Below are 15,426 nucleotides of genomic sequence, written 5' to 3'. Positions count from 1 at the left end.
CTCCTACCCTTGCCTGCTCGCTGGTTCTTTTGTGTCTGCTCTGGTGGTCTTAGAAAAACAAATCAAAAGGTATGAGCAAACAAATTGAAAAGGACTGGAGACAAGCAAAACAAAGATGCAGCAGAAATATGGGGCAGAAAAGCAACCAAATATTATACTAAGTGTCTTGTGTTTACTTTGGGAATCAGGGAATGAACATTTACACACAGAGAAAAGGAGTCAAAATGAAAAGAGCAAAAAGGTACAGGGACACAATGAATGAATAAATAGGAGAGGAAAACTGAATGTCAAATTCAGGAAAAGAACGGTAAAGGGGTTCTGGAATTTACATCATGCCTAATTATTCCCTTAAGATCAATGAGAAAAGAAAATTCTGCTAAAGGAAAAACAATAAACAATTTCTGAAGAGAAGAGCACAGAATCCAGAACCTAAAGGGCAATTCACAGTTGGGAAATTTTTCTTTTAAGTCAGCAAATGCACACACAGGGATTTGGTTGAAGGGAATTTGATTATAAAGTCACTAGGGATGACTTAAGACTTTTTCATGGACTCAGATGCCAGGATGAAAGACTGACTTTCAGGAATAGACCAATTTTAAGCAAATTTAAAAAAACAATTTGTGAGAGAAGAATATATTCTGGCTATGAATGCTATTAAGACAGGATATAGGGTTTTTAAATGAATGTGTTATTTACTATATGCTGATAGAGATTACATAAATGCTAAAAATCCTGAAAAACAATTGAATGTGGAAAAATTATAGAAGTATGAAACATCTATAGAAAGTTAATTTATCAGTTTGTGCCTGTCCTCTCTATACTTCCCCGTTTTCTCTCCCCCCGCATTTCAAGTAGGAAGCCATGCTGTGTATTCCCTTTGTCAGGAGAGTTGTGTAGCTGCTTAGTTTAGTTTAAAAGCAAAAGTCAGTTATATTCAACAAGCTCTTTCTTTTGTAAAAGCCAAAATTCATCTAAGATATTGAAGAAGGAAATTTTCCCTGATCCCCTCACAGGCAGGAACTGCAGTATGGGCTCTGGAGCTAGCCAGCCACTTTGGTGTTCGCAGGGGCAAACTCCAATTACTTGAACTGTGAGGGGTTGTGCTCAACCCTGCGAAGGAGAGAGCACACAGGTGAGTGGGTGCAGGAGCCGGGGTGAGTGTTTTTGAGCACCAGCAGGAGCAAAACTCCATGTGGTTCCCGAAGCAGCATCCAGGCAGGGAGTACTGGCGACCCCTGAAGCCCCAGGAGTGTTACAGTCAGCTCTCTGTTACCTTTGCCATCTGCAGATGGCTTAAGTGTTAACAGCTCAGTGGCCTTCTGCCTTTTTGCATGAAGCAGCTGCTTTCTGCCAGTGAGGGCACAGGGTCAGTGTGACAGCCTTTTGCGTCTGCACCCATGGTACCTGAGCTCATGTTCAGCATCTGGAAAAAATCAGGTTGCATGAATGAATTGAAGGGTGGTGAATGCAGAGGATTTTATTGCCTGTGTAAGTGGCTCTCAGTGGGAAGGGGACCTGGAAAGGGGACGGAGCAGGAAGGTGATCTTCTCTTCTCTGAAGCCATGCTGTCAAGCTGTCCCTCTGAAGTCAAGCTGCTTTTCTCCAGTGTCAAACTGCAGTCTCTGATATCCAGCTGCTTCTCCTCTTCTCTACTCTCTGCTGGTAGAGACTGGGGTTTTTAGGGGCACAGGATTGGGGTGGGACAGGCCATGGGTGGTTTTGGAAAAGGCACATTTGAGCAGGAAAACAGGAATGCATGTTCACACTTTGGGCCAGGTTCTAGGCTTGAGAGTGGGGCCCTCACCAGGTACCCACCCTCTTCTGCTAAGAATTTCCCTGCCTCCTGTCCCTATCAATATTATGGTAGGTGCCCCCAATGGGGAGGGGGAAAAGACAGCCAGAAAGAAAGGTATCAGCTATGCCAGTGGAGTTTTTAAATGTTCTAAAGGCTTTCAAAGATGAAAAGGTACTACAGTACTTAACAATTGTGGTGCTTTTAATAATACCCAATATATTCAAGTTGCAAATATAAAACTAGTTTTTCTTAAACCATTAAATACCACTTTGAAATCTAATGATTTTATTTTATTTTATTTTATTGTGGATTAAAAAAAATAAAATAGTTCATACTGTAACCAGCAAAGGGGGTCCGGTTGCTCACAGCTTGTAGAAAGAAGTCAAAATAACAAGAGTGAGGCGTGATAAAAAGAGAGTGAATTTTTTTATCCATGCTAACAAGGAAAAGAGTGCCAGAATTCTTTCTAACCACTGGCACTGTCCAGATTATGGAGGGAACACAGGGATTTTAAAGAAAGGGGTTTGGAATGCAGGAGAGGTAAGGGGGCTAGGAGGTGTCAAGTGGTGTGACCTGCTCTGATGGCTTGTCTGGAATTATTGTTCCATCTGGTGAAGGGGCTAGCATCACTGTGGGCTCAATCAGGTTACAAATTAATCTCAGTGGATCTTGCACTCAGTCTTCAGCAGGGAGTGAGTTCTGGCCTTGAAGTAATCTTTTGCTTGGGATAGAATTCTGGAGGTGTCTGGTTCACGTCAGGATCCGGACCCTGAAGCTACTAAAGAAAGATATGACCAGATAAGTGAGCATGGTGTGTGTTAACAAGCATTTGAAATAAATATGCATAAGGCATGGGAGCATAAAGTGGGAAAGGGAAGGCAGTGGAGGTTCACAGCACATTCTGAGGCTATACTTCAAGAGGAAGAAATAAACAGTTGTAGTTTGTCTTAAAGCTATATCATGAGACTGAGGAGAAAGGAAGAAAAAAAGTTTTAAAACGTGGTTTGAAGCTAAGTCGCTTGGTTACAATACTACAGAAAAATATATGTGTATGTATGTGTGTATACACATATATATAAAATGACACATATAAAATTATATACCTTTTTTTCTTTTGAGACGGAATTTCACTCATGTTGCCCAGGCTGGAGTGTAGTGGTATGATCATGGCTCACTGCAACCTCCGCCTCCTGGGTTCAAGCGATTCTCCTGCCTCAGCCTCCCAAGTAGCTGGGATTATAGGTGCCTGCCACCACACCTGGCTAATGTTTTGTATTTTTAGTAGAGATGGGGTTTCACCATGTTGGCCAGGCTGGTCTCAAACTCCGAACTTCAGGTGATCCACCCGCCTTGGCCTCCCAAAGTGCTGGGATTACAGGCGTTAGCCACGGGCCAAGCCCTATAAAACTGTATACATATATGATTTAAAGAATAATACAGTTGCTGGTGTGGTGGCTCATGCTTGTAATTCCAACACCTTGAGAGCCCAAGGCCCCAAGGCAGGAGGATTGCTTGAGTCCAGGAGTTCAACACCAACTTGAGAAAACAGAAGGAGCCTGTCCTTACAAAAAATAAACAAATGAGCTGGGTGTGGTGGCAAGGGCTTGTAGTCCCAGCTACCTGTGAGGCGGAGGTGGGAAGATCCCATGAGCCTGGGAGGTCAAGGCTGCAGTGAGCTGTGATCGCACCACTGCACTCCAGCCTGGGCAACAGAGTGAGACCCTGTCTCAAAAAAATAAAATAAAATAAAATAAAATAAAATAAAATAAATAATAATAATAATAGTAAACATCCACGTAGCCACAACCCAGCTTAAAAAAGAACATTGTCTTTCAGATCCTTTGAGCCCCTCCTGATCCCCTTTTCTTCCTCTGCCACTCCTTCCAAAAATAACTACCTATTTTATTTTCATATTTACAGTTCCTTTGCTTTCCATAATAGGTTTTCTTTTTTGGGTAGAATGTGCTTAGATCTATCTATAATAGCTTTGTCCATAAATGTATGTGTGTATTCCTAAACCATATTGTTCAGCTGTCTGCTTTCAAACTTACTTGGTGTCATGTTTTACATTTGTTTGTAATTTGCTTTTTTTACTCAACATTATATTTCCAAGACTCACCAAAGTTATTCCATCTGGTTATAGTTAACTTGTTTTTCACTGCTTTATAATATTCCATAATTTGAATAAATGATAATTTATATGACCATGCTCCTGTGAATAGACATTTGGGTTATTTTCAGTTTTTGTTTTGTTTCGTCTTGCTATTGCAAACAAGGCTACTGTGAACATTCTTGCACATATGTCTTAGTGTATACATGTAGGAATCTTTTTAGGGTAAATATCTAGGAGCAGAATCACTGGGTTGTAAGGAATGCCAAATAGTATTTCAAACGATTCTACTGCTTTACATTCCCTCAAGTAACATGGTCTTCATCTTCTCCAACTTTTGCATCATTACCAATCTGCTGGAGGATAAAAATCCTTTCATTTATTCTTGATTAATGTTCAATTAATTCATAAGTTCAATATTAAAATTCCTTAAACAGTTAATCCCCCACTTACAAAAAAATTATCTTAACCATTGTAAACTATATTGACAAATTTAAGATTCATGTTTATCTGAGCCACTTCAAACAACTAACAAGGCAGACTTATAATTCAATAAGCAAAATCTAAGATTTATAACTATTATTAGTCTAATGAATGAAACTAATTTATGTGTTAAATCAGGGCTATCTTAAACATTCAAGCACTATTTAAACATTTATCTTACATATTTATTATTAATTATCTTACATATTTCAAATTAAAATCTGAAGTCTAGCTTCAAATTAAAATCTGATGTCTAGCATCAAATCGTCTTAAAGTTTCCTAATTTAAACCACAAGCTAATATATCAAATCCTCTTTAACTTTTTAAATACTTAAAATAATAGGCCAGTGGTGTTTGCTCATGACTGTAATCTCAGCACTTTGGGACGTCAAGGTGGGAGGACCACTTGAGGTTAGAAGTTTGAGACGGTCCTAGGCGACATAGTGAGACTCTGTCTCTACAAAAAATACAAAGATTAGCTGGGTGTATTGGTATATGCCTGTAATCCCAGCTACTTGGGAGGCTGAGGCAGGAGGATCTTTTGAGCCTGGGAGGTCAAGGCTGCAATGAGCCATGATTGTACCACTGCACTCCAGCCTGGGCAACAAAGCAAGAATCTGTCTCAAAAAAAGAAAAAAAATCCACAAATATAACAGCAGTAATTACAACATTTATCACTAAACCTAACCATTATTATTATGAATTTGATTTACTTCATCATTGTAAATTGACTTACCTAGCTATGGGGCACATACATACATATATATGTTTATATATATGTTTCTGTGTGTGTGTGTGTATACATATATATATGATCATGCGCAGGCTAGAGATCCCAAACTGCTTTATAGATCACTGGTTAGATATGATACCTCAGTCAAAATTAGATGTTACTTCCAAGACCATTCCATCAAAGAAATACATGAAACCATGGAGTTCTTATTGGGACTTCAGCTTATTCTATTTATTTTCAAAATTATCTATTGCTTTATAATAAACTCCCCCAAGACTTAGTGTCTTAAAAAAACCATCATTTTATACCTGATGTATTTTGAGTCAGAAATTCAAGCAGAAATTGAATAGGTGATTCTTTTGCTCCATAAGGCTTTAACTAGAAGGTAATTTGGTGGTATTCAGCTGGTGGCTGGGTTGTGCTGGGGAGTCCAAAACAGTGTAACTCATTTGTCTGGTGTCTTATGTGGACAACAAGGAGGCTGGGCTTAGGTAGGTTCCTTTTCACATACTCTCTCCTGCAGAGTAGTTACACTCACATGGCTGCTCAGGGATCCAAAAGGGAGCATTTCAGGAAGCCCAATAGAAGCCCTTCAGCTTTTTATGACAGTCTCAGAAGTTCCAAAATGTTATTTCAGTGTATTCCATTGATGAAGCAAGTCACTGAATCCAGTCTAGATTAAAGGATTAAGGAATTAGACCCCATTTCTCCATGGGAGGAATGTCAAAGAATTTGAAGCCATCCTTAATCCACTGCAACTGAGCTCTGCTTGCTCTGTCAACTGCTGAGACTATACTCAAGCTGATCCTCTAGAATTTAGTTTCCCAGGAAATGTGTTGCCAACATATTTCAAATTTCACATTTTCTAAAGTTTTACAGTAAATGTTTTTAAAACTTAATTACCTGATTTGGCAAAATAGGATTCTGTACTTCCCACCAGTTTGCAGCTCATCTCTTAGCAAATTATTAGAGTTCATTATATGCTCCACCACTCTCTCCAATCTGGCTTAGAACACAATTTAAACTTTTCTTTTCATCTGCTTCTCCAGGCACAGTTATAACCATTATATTACATCTTTTATTGGGAAAGGTCAGAAGTTGTCAGATCCCAGAATGTTAGCACCAGAGATGTGGTAAGACAAAAGAGGATATGTAGGGAAGCTGGACTAGAGGCACAGGAACTACCAACTAGCAACATATTTCTATTCCCCAAGCAGGCAGCGGAGTTATTGGATCTAAAGGACTGGTCAAGGGTTGGTAGCAATGGTTGTTTCAGTAGCAAGCAGGATGAACTGATAATTTATATCTGGATGTCAAAAGGGGGCTCCACAATACCTGTGGCTTTTGGACAACTCTGGGAGTCACAATAATGACTGAGAATGGATTACCCTCCACCCTCATTAACTTGAGGTGTAGAATTAATTTTAAATTGCCTTTAAAAAAATAACATGGTATTTTTTGCACACCTGAGCTTGTGGAAAAAATTCATGCTGGTCTCAGCTGGAACCTTACTACTCTGCCAATTCTCTTACTCAATACTCTGCCAATTATTTGGTGAAAATGCCCTATCTCACCCCACCTCTCACCCCAAGTAGCTATTACAAACTTCTACCATTCTCAAGGCCCCTACTCTCAATTGATAGCCCTGTTTCCTTCTTAGCAGGAAACTCAATATCTTGACTATCTGATGTGGTTTGCTGTGTCCCCACCCAAATCTCATCTTGAATTGTAGCTCCCATAATTCCCACATTCTGTTGGAGGCACCCTGTGGGAGGTAGTTGAATCATGGAGGTGGGTCTTTCCCATGCTGTTCTTGTGATAGTTCGCATGAGATATGATGTTTTTATCAAGGGGAGTTCCCCTACACAGGCTCTCTTGCCTGCTGCCATGTAAGACGTGACTTTGCTTCTCATTCACCTTCAGCCATGATTATGAGTCATCCCCAGCCATGTGGAACTGTGAGTCAATTAAACCTCTTTCTTTATAAATTACCCAGTCTTGGGTATGTCTTTATTGGCAGTGTGAGAACAGACGAATACACCATCTGTTCCCTAAATTTACCTATGCCCATGTGCATTCTTCCCTAATTAGTACATGCCTTCTTCTTTGAGTTTTAGATCAATACATTCAAGCTAAACTCCACAAGAGGCTGAGACAAGAATATAGTAGTGGGAAGAGGATAACCTACCTTAAATAGAAAAGTCAGGAAAGACTTTAGACAGGCACAAATTGAGACCTGAGAAAGTAAGGTCCTAGCCAAAAAAACCAGAAGAGTGAACCAAGCAGAGAAAGGCAAAAGCCCTAAAGCTGCAGAGGTGGGTTGTTCTAGGCAATCAAAGATGAGTATGGCTGAAACATCACGGGTAAAACGGAAAATGGAAAGAGATGACATTGGAAATATGGATAATACATAGGTCATACAATGTTTAGGTCATGGTAAGAAGTGTGGATTGTATTTTAAGTACATATCACAAGATTTATGGGTTAAGTAATCAGAATTTGGGAGAATGCTGGATTGGTTGACTGAGACAAGGAAGTTTGAAGGTAGTAGGGATACGTTTAAGAGAAAACAAAGATATCCATTTTGGACATATTGAGTGTCTGTGAGACACCCAAGTGGATATGTCAGTTAAAATTTAAATCTTACATTAGGAGTAGTGTTCAAAGTCAGCATGTAAATTAAATGCTTGCATGATACAACTCTACCTAAATAATAGAATATGCGAAAAGTTCTGGGCTGGGCATGGTGACTCATGCCTGTAATCTCAGTGCTTTGGGCTTAGGCGGGAGGATCACTTGAGGCCAGGAGTTCAAGACCAGCCTGGGCAACATCCATAGCAACACCCTGTCTTTATTTTTTTTAAAAAATACAAAAATTAGCTGGGCATGAGCCTGGAGTCCTCACTACTCAGGAGGCTAAGGTGGGAGGATCACTTAAGCCCAGGAGTTTCAGGCTGCAGTGAGCTATGATCATGCCACTGCATTCAGCCTGGAATACAGAGTGAGACTCTGTCTCAAAAAAAAAAAAAAAAAAAAAAAGATATTCTGAGCTGGAGATAAAAATTTTGGACTTATCAGTCTATAGATAGGAGTTAAAAGCACCAGTAATAAAGCTGGGTACAGTGGCTCACACCTGTAATCTCAGCACTTTGGGCAGCTGAGGTGGGCAGATGGCTTGAATCCAGGAGTTTGAGACTAGCCTGGGCAACATGATGAAACCCCGTCTCTACAAAAAACACAAAAAGTAGCCAGGCGTGGTGGTGCATGCTTGTGGTCCCAGCTACTTGGGAGGCTAAGGCAGGACAATACCTGAGACCCGGGAGGTGGAGGTTGCTGTGAGCTATGATGGTAACATTGCACTCCAGCCTGGGCAACACAGATCCTGTCTGAAAAAAACAAACAAACAAAAAACACTGGCAATTAATGAGATTACTTAGGAAGAAAATGTATAAAAAATGTATGAAGAAGTGTGAGCCTAGAACTGAACTGTAATTTACTTCAGTATTTAGAGAAAAGGTAAAGAAAGATAAACAGACTGAGAAGGAACAGCTAGTGAAGTAGTTGAGAAACCAAGAGACTTATTGTTTCCACGATTTCTCTGAAGACAGCCAAGAAGAGTGTTCAAGGAAAAAGTCTTTAATGATTTTAAAAGGTGCTAAGAAGCTGGGCTAAATGAAGACAGACGTATCTTTTACATCTAACAGCATGTACATCGTTGATGACTCTACTAAGAGAAGTGCCAGTGAAGTGATAGAGTATAGTAACCAGTCAGGACTGAGTTGAAGAATTGATAAGAAGTGATAAATAAAGCTAATTTCCCAGAAGTTTTACTGTGAAAAGATTCAGAGAAATGGTGGTAGCTAGAGGATAATAAATAGTGAAAGGCTTTAAAAAACATTCTTTTTAAGTGTGGATGGGAAAGAGTGGTGATACAGTACAGGGAAGGAGTAACTGAAAAGATGAAGGGCTTGAAGAAAGTAGAAGTAGGATCCAGAACACAGACAGTGGGAGAAGGAACATATTCTTCATTTGTCAGGGAAGGAAAGAAAAGATGGCATACATAATTAAGTCTATAAATTTTGATAGTGGGAAGACGAGAGTGCTCCTGTCTGATGAATTCCCTCAAATTAAATATAAAATATTGTCATCAGGTGAATGGGAAGGAAGGTATAAAATAATTGACTCAAAGTGGAAAACTGCACTTACTTGGTAAATAAAATAATATTTCCAGGTCATGTTGAGTGTCTCAGTTGAAGTTTATAATTACGAATTTAATGTGAAACCTCTCCTAAGTGCACACAGAAAAACCTCTCCTCTCATGCACACAGAAAATGTATATATAGTAATTTCAGTTGTAGCACTTTGTATTATCAAATGACAGAAAACCAAATGTTCATCAATAGCAACACTGTCTCAATAAATGATACATTTTTGGGGGTACTACTACATATTGAAATACTATGTATCTATTAAAAGAAATAAGTAAATTTGTGATGATAGGGAAAGAATTCTAAGATATATAATTGAGCGAAAAGAACAAAGTGCAGAATAATTAATACCATACTGCTCATGTTTATATTAACAATATAGAGGAGAGAGAAGGGAAATATAAATTTGAGGTCTTTGAGGAAACCAAATAAACCAAAATCTTCCCTGCTAGAGTTCTGAACAACTGAGAAAGGAGACAAAGAAATAAGATAGAAGAAGCCAAATTATCACCTTTATTAAGCTGGTATATTGATGAATATACTTTACACATGTGGGCAAATGAGTTTCCTACTACCAAACCACAGAATTAGCACATTCACCCACCCACAGTGCAGCACTGCACCAGGGCAGGCCTCTTCCCATCTTGGCACAAGGTCAGAGGATTACAGAGAAATGTATGGGTTTATTACCTACCTGCAAAGAGTAGGTAAAAGGAAGGAATTGAGTTGAGCATGCCCAGTATATTCTTCCCAAATTTTCCAATCAGACAAGTTTCTCTACCTCTACAAGCAGAATGAATAAAGAAGTAAAGCTAGGTATTAGCAAAAGAGTCATAATAATCACCCATAGAAATTAAGCTAGTCAAATAGGAAGGCAGAATAAAGAAGGGGTTGGTTGATAATGAAAATCAGTGGGTTAAGGTATTGAGAGTCTGCATTAAATCAACAAATTGTGGCTATAGGAGTTCTACAGAAAAAAAAAGCACAAAGGATAAAAGGATATTAGTCAAAAAGTCAAACATTTCAGCCAAGATTTCAGACATAGTGCAGACTTCAGTTCTGATAAATTTGGGAAATGGCTATGGGAGTGTGCCCAGAGTGAAATGCAAGAAAAGGTGTGGAGGTGGGATCAAGGAACTAAGAAAGCAGGTATAAAATGGGTTATCTGCAAGGAGAATAATTTAAGCAGCAGGAACAGAAGGAGGTGAAACGTGAACTATGAACCAAAAGCTAAAGTCTTCAGTGGATGAAAGGGGAGGGAGGACATTAAATATTAGCAATAAGCGGGGAAGAAGAGGGAATGAATTTTGAGGAAAGAGATAACCTATAGGAAGCTGGCAGTAAAATGGTTTGAAAGCAACAATAGGACATAAAGACATCTATTCCAACTCTTAGCCCTAAGATACTCAGGGGGAGAGAAAAAAAGAGGTGAAACAAACCCCTCTGAGCTAAAGGAGCATGTCTAACCCAATGCAAGGAAGCTAAGAACCTTGAAAAAAGGTTAGAGGAATTGCTAACTAGAACAACCAGTTTAGAGAAGAACATAAATGACCTGTTGGAGCTGAAAAACACAGCATGAGAACTTCATGAAGCATACACAATATTGATAGCTAAATTGATCAAGTGGAAGAAAGGATATCAGAGATTGAAGATCAACTTAATGAAATAAAGCGTGAAGACAGGATCAGAGAAAAAAGAATGAAAAGGAACAAACAAAGCTTCCGAGAAATATGGGACTATGTGAAAAGACCAAACCTACATTTGATTGGTGTACCTGAAAGTGAGGGAGAAGAATGGAACCAGGTTGGAAAAAACTTTTTAGCATACTATCCAGGAGAACTTCCCCAACCTAGCAAGACAGGCCAACATTCAATTCAGGAAATACAGAGAACACCACAAAGATACTCCTCAAGAAGAGCAACCCCAAGACACATAATTGTCAGGTTCACCAAGGTTGAAATGAAGGAAAAAATGTTAAGGGCAGCCAGAGAGAAAGGTTGGTTTACCCACAAAGGGCTGAAGCCCATCATCCAACAGCGGATCCCTCTGCAGAAACCCTACAAGCCAGAAGAGAGTGGGGACCAATATTCAACATTCTTAAAGAAAAGAATTTTCAACCCAGAATTTCATATCCAGCCAAACTAAGCTTCATAGATGAAAGAGAAATAAAACCCTTTATAGACAAAGAAATGCTGAGGGAATTTGTCACCACCAGGCCTGCCTTACAAGAGCTTCTGAACGAAGCACTAAATATGGAAAGGAACAACGGGTACTTGTCACTGCAAAAATATACCAAATTGTAAAGACCATTGACACTGTGAAGGAACTGCATCAATTAACAGGCGAAATAACCAGCTAGCATCATAATGACAGGAACAAATTCACACATAACAATATTAACTTTAAATGTAAATGGGCTAAATGTCCCAATTAAAAGACATAGACTGGCAAATTGGATAAAGAGTCAAGACCCATCATTGTGCTGTATTCAGGAGACCCATCTCACATGCAAAGACACACATAGGCTCAAAATAAAGGGATGCAGGAATATTTACCAAGCAAATGGAAAGCAAAAAAAAAAAAAAAAAAAAAAAAGAAAAGAAAAAACAAACAAAAAATGGGTTGCAATCCTAGTCGCTGATAAAACAGACTTAAACCAGCGACATCAAAAAAGACAAAGAAGGCTATTACATAATGGTAAAGGGATCAATGCAACAAGAAGAGCTAACTATGCTAAATATGTATGCACCTAATATAGGAGCACCCAGATTCATAAAGCAAGTTCTTGGAGACCTACAAAAAGACTTAGACTCCCACGCAATAATCATGGGAGACTTTAACACCCCACTGTCAATATTAGACAGATCAACGAGACAGAAAATTAACAAGGATATTCAGAACTTGAACTCAGCTCTGCACCAAGCAGACCTAATAGACATCTACAGAACTCTCCACCCCAAATCAATAGAATATGCATTCTTCTCAGTACCACATTGCTCTTAATCTAAAACTGACCACATAATTGGAAGTAAAACACTCTTCAGCAAATGCAAAAGAACAGAAATCATAACAAACAGTCTCTCAGACCACAGTGCAACCACATTAGAACTCAGGATTAAGAAACTCACTCAAGGCACGGTGGCTCACACCTGTAATCCCAGCACTTTGGGAGGCTGAGGCAGGTGGATCAAGAGGTCAGGAGATTGAGACCATCCTGGCTAACATGGTAAAACTCTGTCCCTACTGAAAATACAAAAAATTAGCTGGGCGTGGTGGCAGGCACTGTAGTCCCAGCTACTCAGGAGGCTAAGGCAAAAGAATGGTGTGAACTCGGGAGGCACAGCTTGCAGTGAGCTCAGATCATGTCACTGCACTCCAGCTGGGCAACAGAGTGAGACTCTGTTTCAAAAAAAAACAACAACAACAACAACAAAAAGAAACTCACTCAAAACCACACAACTACATGGAAACTGAAGAACCTGCTCTTGAATGATTACTGGGTAAATAACGAAATTAAAGTAGAAATAAATAAGTTCTTTGAAACCAATGAGAATAAAGGCACAACATACCAGAATCTCTGGGACACAGCTAAAGCAGTATTTAGAGGAAAACTTATAGGACTAAATGCCCACAGGAGAAAGCAGGAAAGATCTAAAATCGACACCTTAACATCACAATTAAAAAAATTAGAGAAGCAAGAGCAAACAAATTCAAAAGCTAGCAGAAGACAATAAATAACTAAGATCAGAGCAGAACTTAAGGAGATAGAGACATGAAAAACCCTTCAAAAAATAAATGAATCCAGGAGCTGGGTCTTTGAAGAGATCAACAAAATAGATAGACTGCTAGCAAGACTAATAAAGAAGAAAAGAGAGAAGAATAAAATAGGCACAATAAGAAAGTACAAAGGGGATATCACCACTGATCCCACAGAAATGCAAACTACCATCAGAGAATACTATAAACACCTCTACGCAAATAAACTAGAAAATCTAGAATAAATGGATAAATTCCTGGATACATACACCCTCCCAAGACTAAACCAGGAAGAATTTGAATCCCTGAATAGAACAATAACAATTTCTGAAATTGAGGCAGTAATTAATAGCCTACCAACCAAAAAAAGCCCAGGACCAGATGGATTCACAGATGAATTCCACCAGAGGTACAAAGAGGAGGTGGTACCATTCCTTCTGAAACCATTCCAAACAATAGAAAAAGAAGGACTCCTCTCTAACTCATTTTATGAGGCCAGCATCATCCTGATACCAAAACCTGGCAAAGACACAACAACAAAAAGAAATTTCAGGCCAATAACCCTGATGAGCATCAATGCGAAAATCATTAATAAAATACTGACAAACCGAATCCAGAGGCACATCAAAAAGCTTATCCATCACGACCAAGTTGGCTTTATCCCTGGGATACAAGGCTAGTTTAACATACACAAATTAGTAAAAGTAAACCATCACATAAACAGAACCAATGACAAAAACCACATGATTATCTCAATAGATGCAGAAAAGGCCTTCAACAAAATTCCATGCTGCTTCATGCTAAAAACTCTCAATAAACTAGGTATTGATGAAACATATCTCAAAATAATAAGAGCTATTTATGACAAATCCACAGCCAATATCATACTGAATGGGCAAAAGCTGGAAGCATTCCCTTTGAAAACCAGTATAAGACAAGGATGCACTCTCTCACCACTCCTATTCAGCATACAGCATAGTATTGGAAATTCTTGCCAGGGCAATCAGGCAAGAGAAAGAAATAAAGGTATTCAAATAGGAAGAGAGGAAGTCAAATTGTCTCTATTTGCAGATGATATGACTGAATATTTAGAAAGCCCCATTATCTCAGCCCAAAATTTCCTTAAGCTGATCAGCAACTTCAGCAAGTTCTCAGGATACAAAATCAATGTGCAAAAATCACAAGCATTCCTATACACAAATAATAGCCAAATCATGAATGAACTCCCATTCACAATTGCTACAAAGAGAATAAAATACCTAGGAATACAACTTACAAGGGACCTCTTCAAGGAGAAGTACAAACCACTGCTCAAGGAAATAAGAGAGGACACAAACAAATGGAAAAACATTCCATGCTCATGGATAGGAAGAATCAATATCATGAAAATGGCCATACTGCCCAAAGTGATTTATAGATTCAATGCTATCTCCATCAAACTACCATTGACCTTCTTCACCGAATTGGAAAAAACTACTTTAAATTTCATGTGGAACCAAAAAAGAGCCCGTGTAGCCAAGACAATCCTAAGCAAAAAGAACAAAGCTGGAGGCATCACGCTACCTGACTTCAAACTATACTACAAGGCTACAGTAACCAAAACAGCATGGTACTGGTACCAAAACAGATATATAGACCAATGGAACAGAACAGAGGCCTCAGAAATAATGCCATACATCTACAACCATCTGATCTTTGACAAACCTGACAAAAGCAAACAATAGGAAAAGGATTCCCTAGGTAATAAATGGTGTTGGGAAAACTGGCTAGCCACATGCAGAAAACTGAAACTGGATCTCTTCCTTACACCTTTTTTTTTTTTTTTTTTTTTGAGACGGAGTCTCGCTCTGTCGCCCGGGCTGGAGTGCAGTGGCCGGATCTCAGCTCACTGCAAGCTCCGCCTCCCGGGTGTACGCCATTCTCCTGCCTCAGCCTCCCGAGTAGCTGGGACTGCAGGCGCCCGCCACCTCGCCCGGCTAGTTTTTGTATTTTTTAGTAGAGACGGGGTTTCACCGTGTTAGCCAGGATGGTCTCGATCTCCTGACCTCGTGATTTGCCCGTCTCGGCCTCCCAAAGTGCTGGGATTACAGGCTTGAGCCACCGCGCCCGGCCAATATGGGCTAAAGACTTAAAAGTAAAACCCCAAATCATAAAACTCCTAGAAGAAAACCTAGGCAACACCATTCAGGACATAGGAATGGGCAAAGACTTCATGGATAAAACACCAAAAGCAATGGCAACAAAAGCCAAAATTGACAAACAGGATCTAATTAAACTAAAGAGCTTCTGCACAGCAAAAGAAACTATCATCGGAGTGAACAGGCAACCTACAGAATGGGAG

At 39.3% G+C, this 15,426-nt stretch overlaps 1 long non-coding RNA gene across 3 annotated transcripts in view; it reads right to left on the bottom strand.

Moving 5' to 3' along the window:
* Positions 1–1,504: 1,504 nt before the first annotated feature.
* The window catches only part of LOC117094667, a 50,559-nt gene continuing 36,637 nt past the window's right edge, over positions 1,505–15,426 (bottom strand). For 2 of the 3 annotated variants that reach the window (XR_004441631.1, XR_004441632.1), the window contains exon 4: positions 5,338–5,794. This is a non-coding gene — a long non-coding RNA (uncharacterized LOC117094667). Of the gene's footprint in view, positions 2,574–5,337; positions 5,795–15,426 lie in introns of those variants that run through there. The other variant, XR_004441633.1, reaches the window with a different exon arrangement.

The sequence above is a fragment of the Trachypithecus francoisi genome, unplaced genomic scaffold (assembly GCF_009764315.1).
Source record: "Trachypithecus francoisi isolate TF-2019V2 unplaced genomic scaffold, Tfra_2.0 Lachesis_group13, whole genome shotgun sequence".
NCBI lineage: Eukaryota > Metazoa > Chordata > Mammalia > Primates > Cercopithecidae > Trachypithecus > Trachypithecus francoisi.
Note: the sequence above shows the minus strand (reverse complement) of the source record. Positions and strands in the feature narration are given on the sequence as shown.